The sequence below is a fragment of the Ostrea edulis genome, chromosome 8 (assembly GCF_947568905.1).
Source record: "Ostrea edulis chromosome 8, xbOstEdul1.1, whole genome shotgun sequence".
NCBI lineage: Eukaryota > Metazoa > Mollusca > Bivalvia > Ostreida > Ostreidae > Ostrea > Ostrea edulis.
Window position 1 is genome coordinate 22,482,816 of NC_079171.1, and position 12,182 is coordinate 22,494,997.

Consider the following 12,182-nt stretch of genomic DNA (forward strand, 5'->3'; position numbering starts at 1 on the left):
AGTGAAGTTAAAATAAAAGACACCATAGATGCCTTCCATATCTGCTTCATACTTGGATATGTCATTGAACATGATAAACATGTTGCGTTGATCTCGACGTAAAATGTAACAATGCAAACTGTAATAATCGTGCCTTTAAGACAATGATATCATTAATTCAACAAAAGGGAACAGTTACTCAGTATGGCTGTTATTCATTGATGGTACAAATATCCATAAATGATCCTCTCTGGCATTATTTGAGTATAAGCTGATTTTGCGCTCTTTAGATGATATAGATTTATAACAGTTTGTGTTATTTCACTGAACTCAACACAGTATAATATAATTTCGTCCACACAGCTGTATATTAAGATAATGATACAAATAGTTCAATTTAAAGGAATATTCAATTACGTTTTGTGTTATTACATTCTACGTTGAACTTCACAAAAAAGGTAATGAATTTATTACATTTTGCGTCGGTATTACATTTTGTGTCACTATTACATTTTGCGTCGGTATTACATTTGCGTCACTATTACATTTTGCGTCACTATTACATTTTACATCGGTATTACATTTTGCGTCACTATTACATTTGCGTCACTATTACATTTTGCGTCGGTATTACATTTTGTATCACTATTACATATTGCGTCGGTATTACATTTGCGTCACTATTACATTTTGCGTCGGTATTACATTTGCGTCACTATTACATTTTGCGTCACTATTACATTTGCATCACTATTACATTTTGCGTTGGCATTACATTTTGCATCACTATTACATTTTGCGTCGGTATTACATTTGCGTCACTATTTCATTTTGCGTCACTATTACATTTTCATCACTATTACATTTTGCGTCGGTATTACACATTTTGCGTCGGTATTACATTTTGTGTCACTATTACATTTTGCGTCGGTATTACATTTGCATCACTATTACATTTTGCGTTGGTACACAGGTTCCTTGTTACAATTATTTAATGAGTAAACTTTTTAAAATTTAAAGAAGGTAGACAAAATGACACATATTTCGCTTGACAAATTGTTTTATTTTTCAATGAAGTTTCCATCCGCTAAACGTAGTTCGGGCCCATTCGTAGCTAACTATATTGCCATGGGACGCTGCGGAAGGCGTACGTATATAAACGTTGTCACCAGCATTCAGTGCTTTGACCACAATTCCTGTTGGTGAATTCTTATCATTATGATCACCACTGTCTGCAAAGGTACGGCCAACTATTTGAGTGTTTATAACAATCTCTGAGAAAATGAATCCATTTTCTGAAGATATCACTGTCCAGGTGAAGACGTAGACACCTTGAGTGGGTGCAGTGAACGCCCCTAGATTCGGATGTAGCCACCGCCTTCATTCGTTATGACGGTATCAAAAATAAACATGTGGTGGGTACTTGGAGCTACTTCAGTTTTGCTCATGTATGCATAGAATGCGACATCAACTGTAAAACATAATATAAATGTATACCCAATGTATATAAATTAAAAACAAATATCTTTCAAAATATATCTCATACACTTATTCTTTAAGCATGAAACTTGATTTTTGACATTAAAATATTCTTTTATTGTTGCCACGATTATTCATTATAGGTCACCTGAGCTGAAAGGTCAGGTGAGTTTTTCTGATCACTTTTTGTTCGGCGTCCGTTTAACCGTAAACTATTAACATTTTCGATTTCTTTTCCAGGACCACAGCCTAAAACTTTCAGCCAACTTGCCACAAAGCATACTTGGGTAAAGATTGATTGATTTTATATTGTTTAACGTCCCACTCGAGAATATTTCACTCATGGAGACGTCACCACTGCCGATGAAGGACTGCAAAATTTAGGCCTATGTTTGGCGCCTATGGCCATTGAGCAGGGAGGGATCTTTATCGTGCCACACCTGCTGTGACACGGGACATCGGTTTTTGCGGTCTCATCCGATGGACTGCCCCATTTAGTCGCCTCTTACGACAAGCATGGGGGTACTGATGACCTATTCTAACCTGGATCCCCACGGGATACTTGGTAAAGAGGATTCAAGTTCGTTCAAACGGAATACCACGCCCACAAACTGTAAACATTTTGTGGCAACTTTTAAAAATCCTCTTCTCAATCATTGTGCCAATTTCAATCAATATTATTCTTGAGTGAAGAGAATTCAAGTTGTTCAAACGAAGGACTATGCTCTTTCCAAAAGGGATATAGTAAAGAAAAGGCGAAATGGGGTGAAGTGATTTGAAAATCTTCTCAAGAAATCATAAACCAGAAAAGTTGATATTTACATGACAGCTTCCATAGTGTAAATTTAATTTTTGTTTAACGGGGTGGGGGGGGGGGGGGGGGGGTGGGGGTGGGGGGCACAATAGAGGATAAAATTTTTACACGGAAAATCTTCCTAAGAACAAGAGGACCGTGATTAGTCATATTAATATACAAGCATCCCTAGGTAGTGCGTAACTAAGTTTGTTTAAGGTATTCCATGTATAATGAAAGGATAATGAACAGTGTTGAAGGATTTAGATCAATATAAATGTTTATTGTTAAATAATGATGAAAGTGAAGCAGACAAAACTCACATGACTGGTAAATGATTAGAAGCTGACCTTTCTGCACTTAAGACTTTTTGGAAGAGTTGTCTGCCCTTTGCAAAAATAAGAAAAATCTAATTTTTTAAAGATTTGTGTGGTCAATGATTAATTTTATTTCATATTTTCATTAAGAGAAAGTGTATGTAACTTTCTACCAAGAGATTTGTATGTAATATAATTTCTTTTTAAAATATTGTAATAAAACATGCTTTTCCCATATACTTCAATGTTAAATTCTAGGTGAAATACATCAAGCAGTAAACAAAATTTTAAAAATTCCTATGGTGGATTATTTTTATTTGATGAACCCTTCAAAATGATACAATGATTACAAAAATTCCACCATCCATTTATTAGATATGAAATATGGTCATTATACATTGAATACCTTAAACTGTGGTATCCGAGGATAGGATGGAGCCCCTATAAGTGAACACTGTTTTAAAAGGAAATATGTGGTAAAAATTCTTGAACAATTTCTTCTCAATAACAACAGGGATATTAATGCTCAGATTGATATGCAAACATCCCGAGCAGATTGAAGTCTGTTCAGATCATTACTCCCAGGGGTATGGTGGAGCAGAATTAGGGATCAAAATTTTACAGGGAATATATAGGGGAGCAACTTGAGAAATCTTCTCAATAACAACAAGGTCAGGAATACTCATACTAATACGCAAGCATCCCCAGGCAGTGCAAATTCAATTTGGCTCATGTAATTCAATGTGGCCCCAGTCGTGGGGTGAACCATAATAGCTCAAAGTTTGGTTTGATATGGGAATGGACAGGAAATTGATTAAAACAAACCCTTTTCAAGATTAGCAGGACCACACTAAATCATATGATAATGGAAACGTTTTTAACTTGTATGGATTAAAGTTTTGTTTATGCCCCGTGGCTAAAGTCGGGGAGGGGGTTATTGTGAAACGTGAACCTTGCTCACAACTTTTGAACGGTTAGGCTACGGCTTTTATATTTCCCATGTGGATTCCTTATAATATATTCTTTCATTTGGTACCAAAGGTTTTGACCTTGTAACCTTGACATTGGATTTTTACCTACTTTTAACAAAAATTAACCTTGGTAATATCTTTTGATCGATCTGTTTAAGATAGTGCACTCATATTTTGTATATTAATACCTTATGGCAAAACACATGTTATGTTTCTTGTGACCCAGTATCATGGTTATATCGTGACCCTATGAGGTTAAGTTGGGGTCACAAGGGCTCAAAGTTTCATGGAAACAATCTTTTAAAATCACAGTAGCAGGGCAAAGGTGACTCAGATGAGCTATGTGACCCATGGACCTCTAGTTTCTCTTATCAATATACAATCACTGTCTTCTGAGGGGTCGCAGTAAGGCTATCATCTTATGTGATCTCTCGACGAATAGGGCTATGGTTGTTTTATTTAAACATGTACTGTGTCTACAGCTGACTCGTGTGGACTTAGTGACAACCTGTTGTCGTCAGTGTCACTGCGCGCTACAGCTGACTCGTTTGGACTTAGTGCCAACCTGTTGTCGTCACAGTGTCACTACGCGCGTGACTTCTTTCCAGTTGATAGGAGTCGACTTTTTCATAATAAAGGTGTATATGTCACGAGTCCTCGGAGATGACCTTAAAAACCGGATGTTCCGTGTCACAGTAGGTGTGGGATGCTAAAGAACCCTCTCACTGCTCAATGGTCGTAAGCACCGAGAAAAGACCTAAATTTGAAGCCCTTCACCAGTCTTGGTGACTTCTCCATGTGACCAACTGTAACACGGAACATCTGTTTTTAAGGTCATCTCCGAGGACCCGTGACATTCACACCTGATGCCGAGCGTTTAGCGATGGAACTGTCACTATCACTACCTGTTTTAACGACTTAGGTCTGTCGCTGCTGGGATTCCGCATATGGGGCGAACGATCTAACCTCTAGACTACCGCGGCGGTTTGCTATTAAAGGAAATCAGTTAAGTCTATTACTTTGACCTTGTACTGGAGATCGATGGGAAAAGTCACGGTCACATATTATAGTTTATTATGCTTTTTTACACCCCCCCCCCCCCTCACAGTCAACATTTTCGATTTTGGCTTAGAGGTCAAAATCACCTACCGTAGAAGACACTACTTAGATTTGTTTTATCTACAGTCGCGTGTAAAGTCAGCATTTCGCGAATTTTGTGGTCGTTATAACGATTTAATTTACCAAATCGTCATTGGATCAAATGCTGTCTGACGTGTTTCATACCATTTGTTAGTCTATTCTTTTCATACCGATTTTGACTACAGATTTCTCCGTTTACCTGATGACGATATAGGGTGTGACCGGTCAACGGGGGATGCTTACTACTCCGAGGCACCTGATCCCACCCCTGGTATGTCCAAGTGTTTACCCTACCCTTAATTATGTATTTTTCATAAATTTTATGAGATTGATAGCTGACTTTTTCTTTTCTGCAACTTGTACACAGTGGCGGATTTAAGCGCCCCCCCCCCCCCCTAAAATTTTCAAAATTAAGGTTAATCGTGGTTTATTATTTAGGACAGTGTAAGCGGTGAAAGAAGCCATAATTTCTTCTAATCTCGGAGAAATAAATGACAAAATCTTTTAATATATTGAGTTACTTTTATTGGGAGAACTTAAATTTTTTCCAAAAATCGTTACGATTTACGTCATTTTATTAATTAAGAGACATATTTTAGGCCGTATAAAATCTGTAAAATCCAGACCCGCTGTCTCATAAACTTGCACACACACCTCCAACCGCAATTCCTGGATCCGCCCCCGGTACATATAATATATTAAGCAAGTAGTGCAAATTTAGAACTTATTCAGATGTTGTAATTTCATTACTTTGGCCGATGTACCCACTATACACACAGAACAACGATTCTTAAGAACCTCTGCATTAATTTACCCAAAATCTTGTATTTAGTATTTTGGCCAATAATTTAAAACCTCGTTTTTCTAGGTTCAACATTAAATCTTTAGCTATTACGTGAACTTAAAAAAATCTAATTGATATTTTTGCGTTATTTTAGTGCAAAGAGGTCATTATTTGTTTTCAAATTACTAGCATTAAAAGTTTTAATTTGTATTGTTAGAAGGCATGCACATGTACTAACTGATGCAATAATAGATTGTGTTTCTTGCGTTGTATCGTCACCAACAGACAAAACTAGTTTATGCCAATAAATCATAATTTGAAGTGCAAAAAGGTTCAAGTTTAACATATTATATTTAGATCAATAACAAGCACTATGACCCATGGGTTTCTTCTTAATTTCTTGAAGCCCCTTCAATACAGAAATCAAAACTAATCTGGCAAAATAATTGAAAATACTACGAAACGCTGGATCGAACCCTTTTAAGCAGATGAAAAGACCTCTATATGTTGTCCCGTGAGGACAAGGGTTAGAATAGTTCCTCAGTACCCTGCTTGTCATAAGAGGTGAATAAATGGGTCCTTGGAATGACCACAAAAACCAAGGCCCCGTGTCACAGCAGGTGTGGCACGAAAAAGATCCCTCTCTGCTCACAGGCCGTAAGCACCGAACATAGGCCCAAAATTTGCAGCCTTTCACCAGCAATGGTGACTGGACGTTAAACAATATACAACCAACCAACCTCTAATTGTTCGCTTATAAGGGCTTTCAATGCTTACAGACTTACCATCTCTAATTGTTCGCTATTGCTAGTAAGGGCTTCCATACTCACCATCTGGTTGTGCAGGGATCCTTTTCTTCTTTTCCATCGAATATGTTATTTCGTTGGACTTTTCCGGGTATGTTACATCATCATCATCTAAGCTTTTAGAAAATTTCAAATAACGTTCTTTCAAATCTTTAATTTCCGCGTTTTGTTTTCTTACGACAATTTCAAGTTCTGAGATCATTTGCGTTTTTTTCTCGACTGTGGTTTTCAAATCCCGAATCTGTGCTCCATGCTTTCTATCATTCTCTTCAAGAAACTCAAGTCTTTCCATCAAAGAACGTAAGTTGCTTCCCTGATCATCAGCGTTAGTTTTCTCGGAGCTACATGCAGTAAGCGTTAATGCTGCAAAGATTCCGAAACCTATTGCATACATTTTCCGTGACATAGCGAGGCCGGTTTGATGCATGTGTGATCTATAGTCACCCTTATCTTTTGGTGCGTTCGACTTCTTATCAATGTGGAATCGTCGCAGTTCTACTTTGTCGTTCTTAATTCTGACATAGGTAAATTTAAATCCTACAGTCATTATCAGAATTTTATTTGAAAACGAGAAGTAAATTACATATTTTTTTTTTTACTTTATATGGAATTTTAAAAAAGATACATACCACAGTATATATTGCAATATGTACAATGTCTTAAAAGGATTATATTTTTTGGAGACGGGAATTTTTATATGAAAAATCTGAAAATCAGTACATTAAACTTCTCCATTTCATGATAACGCTGTCTATTTTTTATTTTAATTTTCAGTTTTTAAAAACTATTTGCATCAAGAAAAGTGCGAACGAGAGATTCGGTATTATTTCTTGCGTAAATATGCATACTTTGAGAAGGAGTCCGTTTTTTTAAATAAATATAGTTTAAACTTCTCGATGAACTTTGTGATTGTAACCCACAAGTCGGCCTTGCAGCAATCAATGTCATGTAAAATTCAAGCATTGATTGGTTTATTTGACATTCTTATTTGATTATAAATTTTTGTAGTAATTAAACTTCAAATGTTTTGTTCAAAAAGTTCTTTTGTATCGCGGTATTTGAACATTTCGGAAATTTCAACTTGTGAAACAATAGCACAATTCAGTGAATAAAACTATTACTAAAATGAAATGGAAAATGGATGACACTTTGGGGACATTTGAAAAGATCGCAGTCTACCAGAATGTCCGACATTGTCCACAAATTACCTATAGTACGTGGTTCTTTTTTTTTTATTATATATATACAAGACTGAAGAGATGACATTGCAATAGTCTTTTTTAGCATGCCATACCGTTACTATTGCCCCTGGACATGGGGACGATTTACTATATTATACATGCGTGCATAAGCATTTTGATATATTTCTGAAACTGATGATACACGAAGGACTTCTAATCATTTACGTTTTTACAGCTGCACCGTGTTACGTGTATCAATAAAGGGCAAGTAACTCTGTATTTTGCAATAAAATGATGATCCTCACGCGAACAGTCAGACCTCTCAGAATATTAACAATAGTTCTTTTGTAAAACTTCCTGAAGATGGGAGGTAAATGTATTTTTTTTAAAATTTAAATAACAATAAATGAACTGTAACAGCATGCGTTTACCAGATTAGTTTGTATAGATATTCGGAAACACGTTGCGTTTATTCTATATATCTGTATTTCTATGGAAAATGCAGCTCTATTATCCGACAGCTTCATTTTCCTGAAGGTATAATTAGGTCTACATCATATACGTACAAATCTTTACTTTGTTCCATTTAGCATGAGAGTTTTACATACGTTACTATATATATAGTATTTGAGGATGCCATAGCTAGTCTATACTCGGATTTTCAACACCTGAATGAAGACTGACCTCTATGATTATGGGTGTTGCACAATCACCAGTAGCATGCCTCGATTTAAAAACTGATCATACACAGAACAAGCTCTTGCGTATCGAATCAGTTGAAAGATATAAAAACCATATGCAGGTGATAATGGAATATTGCTACATAAATATGGGAAGTTGACGACGGAGAAGCTGAAATCATCCCGTTTGTCATACATTTGAGTTGTCAGTTTGCAGTTAATGTCTACTTTCAATAAAATATCTGAGTATGAAGCAGAAGTGGACTACTCTATATCAAATGATCTGTGTTTGCCCAACTCTCTATTTTGTAATGCTTATAGGAGTTTTGAGATTGATCACTGTTCGTTATCTTCACCTTTCATCTTGGAACCAAATTGTCTCGATCGTCATATATGTCATCTGTTCAAACACCATAGTAATTGCACATTGATGATTGCAAATAAGCTGATAAATTCCATATAAAGCTTGACGGTTTATCATAAGTGATATGGTAGGTTTTATTTTCACCTATTTCAACGTCATCTATGCACGTACAGTATATAATCAGATCAATCTAATTAAAATTAGATCTTCCATCCGCTCCCCATCCGCGTGGACGTATCGAAAACTGGGGAGCGGATGCCACGCGACGTATCGAAAACTGGGGAGCGGATGGAAGATCTAATTTTAATTAGATTGATAATCAGATAAAATAAATTTAGACAATCAGTAAACATCACTCACCTAGGAATACCATCATTTTTATGCCTCCGTAATAAAAGATCAACGGCATATATTTTTTGGTTTTGTCTATCTGGGTTTTTTTATCCGAAATTTTTTTTTAACTTTGCCCATAACTTTTGAATGGATGATGGGATTGTGATAGGGTTTTCATATTTCACATTTGTATGTTTTGTGACAGTAACTTTCTTTGGCTACCAAAAATTTTGATTTTGTGATCTTCACCTTGGAGTTTGACCTACTTTTGAAAAACTTTAACCTAAGCCATAACTTTTGAATGGTTAGTGATAAGGCTTGCACATTTCACATGTGTATCCCTGTTGACCAGACCTCTCTTTTAGAAGCAAAATGTAGGACCTTGACGTGGGAGTATGACCTATTTTTGACAAACTTTAACCTAGGTCATAACTTGTGAATTGTTAGTGATGTGACTTTCATATATCACATGTGCATTTCTTGTCACATGACTTTTCTTTGGGTACCATCATTACTTTACTTATTAGTGTTTCACAAAAAAACTCTTGATGGCTAATACATTCCGACATGTAAAACATTAAACTATGGGTATCAAGTCAGACAGTTTAAATGCAGAAGAAACGAAAACTTGACCATCTTACTACTAGACCCCGTCGTCCCTCTACACCCGTGTTTGGCTTACCTCCCTTGGCTTACTTCCTAGTCCCCAGAGCAGTTTACTGACAGGTAAATATCTGAAAGGACTCGCGATTTCATTCTACAAAATTAAGGAAATCTTATGTAACATGTATAACTGTAGAAGCATGGAACGTATATACTTATACTGCGTCAGTGGATGACAGATAAGGTGGTGTGACATTTTACGTCAGATATATTTTAGCTCACTACAGTGCAGAAATTACCACTTCATCCTTGATCTGATGCTAGACGATGAACTGTAACACTGTACGTCAGATAGTTCAATTTGCCGCAGCACCTTTCTCCCAAAATTTATACAATGCAAAGACACTCATTCGTCTTCATTCGATATGACGGTAGATTTCTCTTCTTGCATAGATATTAGATAGCAGTTCATATAGCATCGTTTAAGTAAAATCACCCTGCGGAAATTCTTAATTAACCAAGGAAATTAACTAAGTTGTATTATAGAGACCAAGAAATTGAAAAGTGCAGAACTTCATTCTTCCTTTCGAAAACAGTAAATCACCATCATGTCCATACTGATAGAGGCGTGGTGTTGTGTATTGAGTGCGTAAATTACCATCATGTTCATACTAATAGAGGCGTGGTATTGTGTATTGAGTGCGTAAATCACCATCATGTTCATACTGATAGAGGCGTGGCGTTGTGTATTGAGTGCGTAAATTACCATCATGTCCATACTGATAGAGGCATGGTGTTGTGTATTGAGTGCGTAAATCTCGAGGGTAGCTCATGTAAGCCACTTGACTCATTTTGAATACAAATTATATCTCTCTCATAGAATTAGCGAAAGTATTTAGTCGGTGATCGTTATTTAGTCGGTGATCGTTATTTAGTCGGTGGTCGTTATTTAGTCGGTGATCGTTCGCTCAGACGTCGATGACCTAGTTGGTGGTTGTGGATTCGAGCTCCATTCATATCTTGGTCGAGTAAAACTTATATACAAAAATACGTAGTGAATGTTCCTTCATCAAACGCTCAGTATATATACCATATTCAAGTGAGATTCGTTGGTTTTTTTTCCAGGTGATACATAAAATGGAGAGTTCATGAACCTTCACTCCATGTAAAGGTGATATTTTGGCCATTGCTGGTGACGTCTTAATGAAAGGTGAAGATAACGAACAGTGATCAATCTCATAAGCCCTATAAGCAATAATATAATTCAAGTATGTTTTAGACAGATCCTAAAACAAGACAAACCAAAATCAATAGTATTTTGTTTTTATTTCCTGATATTCTTTCATTTGCTACACTTCATGTTTAATTCTGTTTCGTTAAACCCAATGACTTAAATGAGCACATTAATTCAATTTCCATCCCGCAAACGACGTACGTAGATAATCTCTACTGACGACTCGGTCTATAGCTCCCCTTACTGAGTGTGTTCTGACGTCGACTACATAATCTGCATTGAGTTCTGTAACGATCAATCCAGTGCTCATCTGCAATCCGATGTTACTAGTGTAACCGGTAAGAATTTGACCAATGCTATCCGAATTTCTGACAATTTCCGTGTATGCATAATGTGCAGCCTCGCACGCCACTGTCCAGCTAAAGACGTAGAAACCATGCTTATGTGCTATAAAGGTTCCGATATGAGGGATGTAGGAACCCCCATGGTTCGTTATGACATGATCGAAGATAAGAATGTGATGAGGGCTATTCACGATCTCGTCATGGCTCATGTAGGCGTAAAATGCAACCACATCAACTGCAAAACGGTATCATTTAATTACGAATGTTATATTCGATTGTTTTAAGTGAGTTGCAATGATTCAAAATTTGTGCGTGGTAAATTCATTCGAACTGACATATTTACCGGTATTAGAAGAAATGGACAGTCTTGGACCAATTTTCCCCCTTTGTTGCTGGAATCCTTAACTCTTTCAAATTGTTTTCTCGTGAATGAACGATATGATCCAAAAAATTACTGACATTCTTTTCAAGTTGTTCGTTGAAAGCAAAATTTCCCGAAGAATGAAGTCTTTCATTTTGTCTCATCAATAAAGTCTTCAGTCTCAACACGCACGAGTCCTTTTCCCGGGCAACGACATTGAGTTTATGTATTTCTCGTCTTAGCTCTCTATCGACATTTTCCAATGCCTGAATTCTTCGTTCATGTTCCTCCAGTCTCTGTACAAGTGCTTGGAAAACATTTGGAAGATTTTCTTCATCTTTGAATTCGATATGTACGGCCAGAACATTACCAATAAAACAACACAGGACAAAACGAAACAACGAGAGGTACATCGGGATGGGGAAATATCTCTCCAATAGTCATAGAATGTCCTGATCTATTGTACAATTCACACAAATCAACAGCACGTTCTCCAGGTTTATGTTGGTACATTTGTACGTAGATATCTTATCATCATATGACATATTGCACTTCCGCACGACTGCAACATTGATAATGACGATCAAATCTTATTTCCCTTGACTACAATAATCGCAGGGTAAAAACTTTTTTTCAAAATGACTAGGATTTTGTAATTGAACGTTAAAACTCGATAAATGTAAAAAGGCTGGCTTTCATTTATGATTCATATCAAGCCAATCAAATATTTTAAACATCGTTGTGGAGATATTTTCAGCTACCCTCAACTAGTATTGGACCGCCAGAATCGGTACAGAAATGAATGACTGATGA

General features: G+C 36.5%; 1 long non-coding RNA gene and 1 pseudogene across 1 annotated transcript; both read right to left on the reverse strand.

The window, feature by feature from the left end:
* Window positions 1–1,021: 1,021 nt before the first annotated feature.
* LOC125662630 (uncharacterized) lies at window positions 1,022–6,707 on the reverse strand (annotated as a pseudogene).
* Window positions 6,708–10,739: 4,032 nt separating this feature from the next.
* Window positions 10,740–11,898, reverse strand: LOC125662933 (uncharacterized). Its single transcript, XR_008797975.1, has 2 exons — window positions 11,352–11,898; window positions 10,740–11,243 (listed from the first exon to the last, which is right to left on the reverse strand). It is a non-coding gene; the product is annotated as an uncharacterized LOC125662933 (long non-coding RNA).
* Window positions 11,899–12,182: the final 284 nt, after the last annotated feature.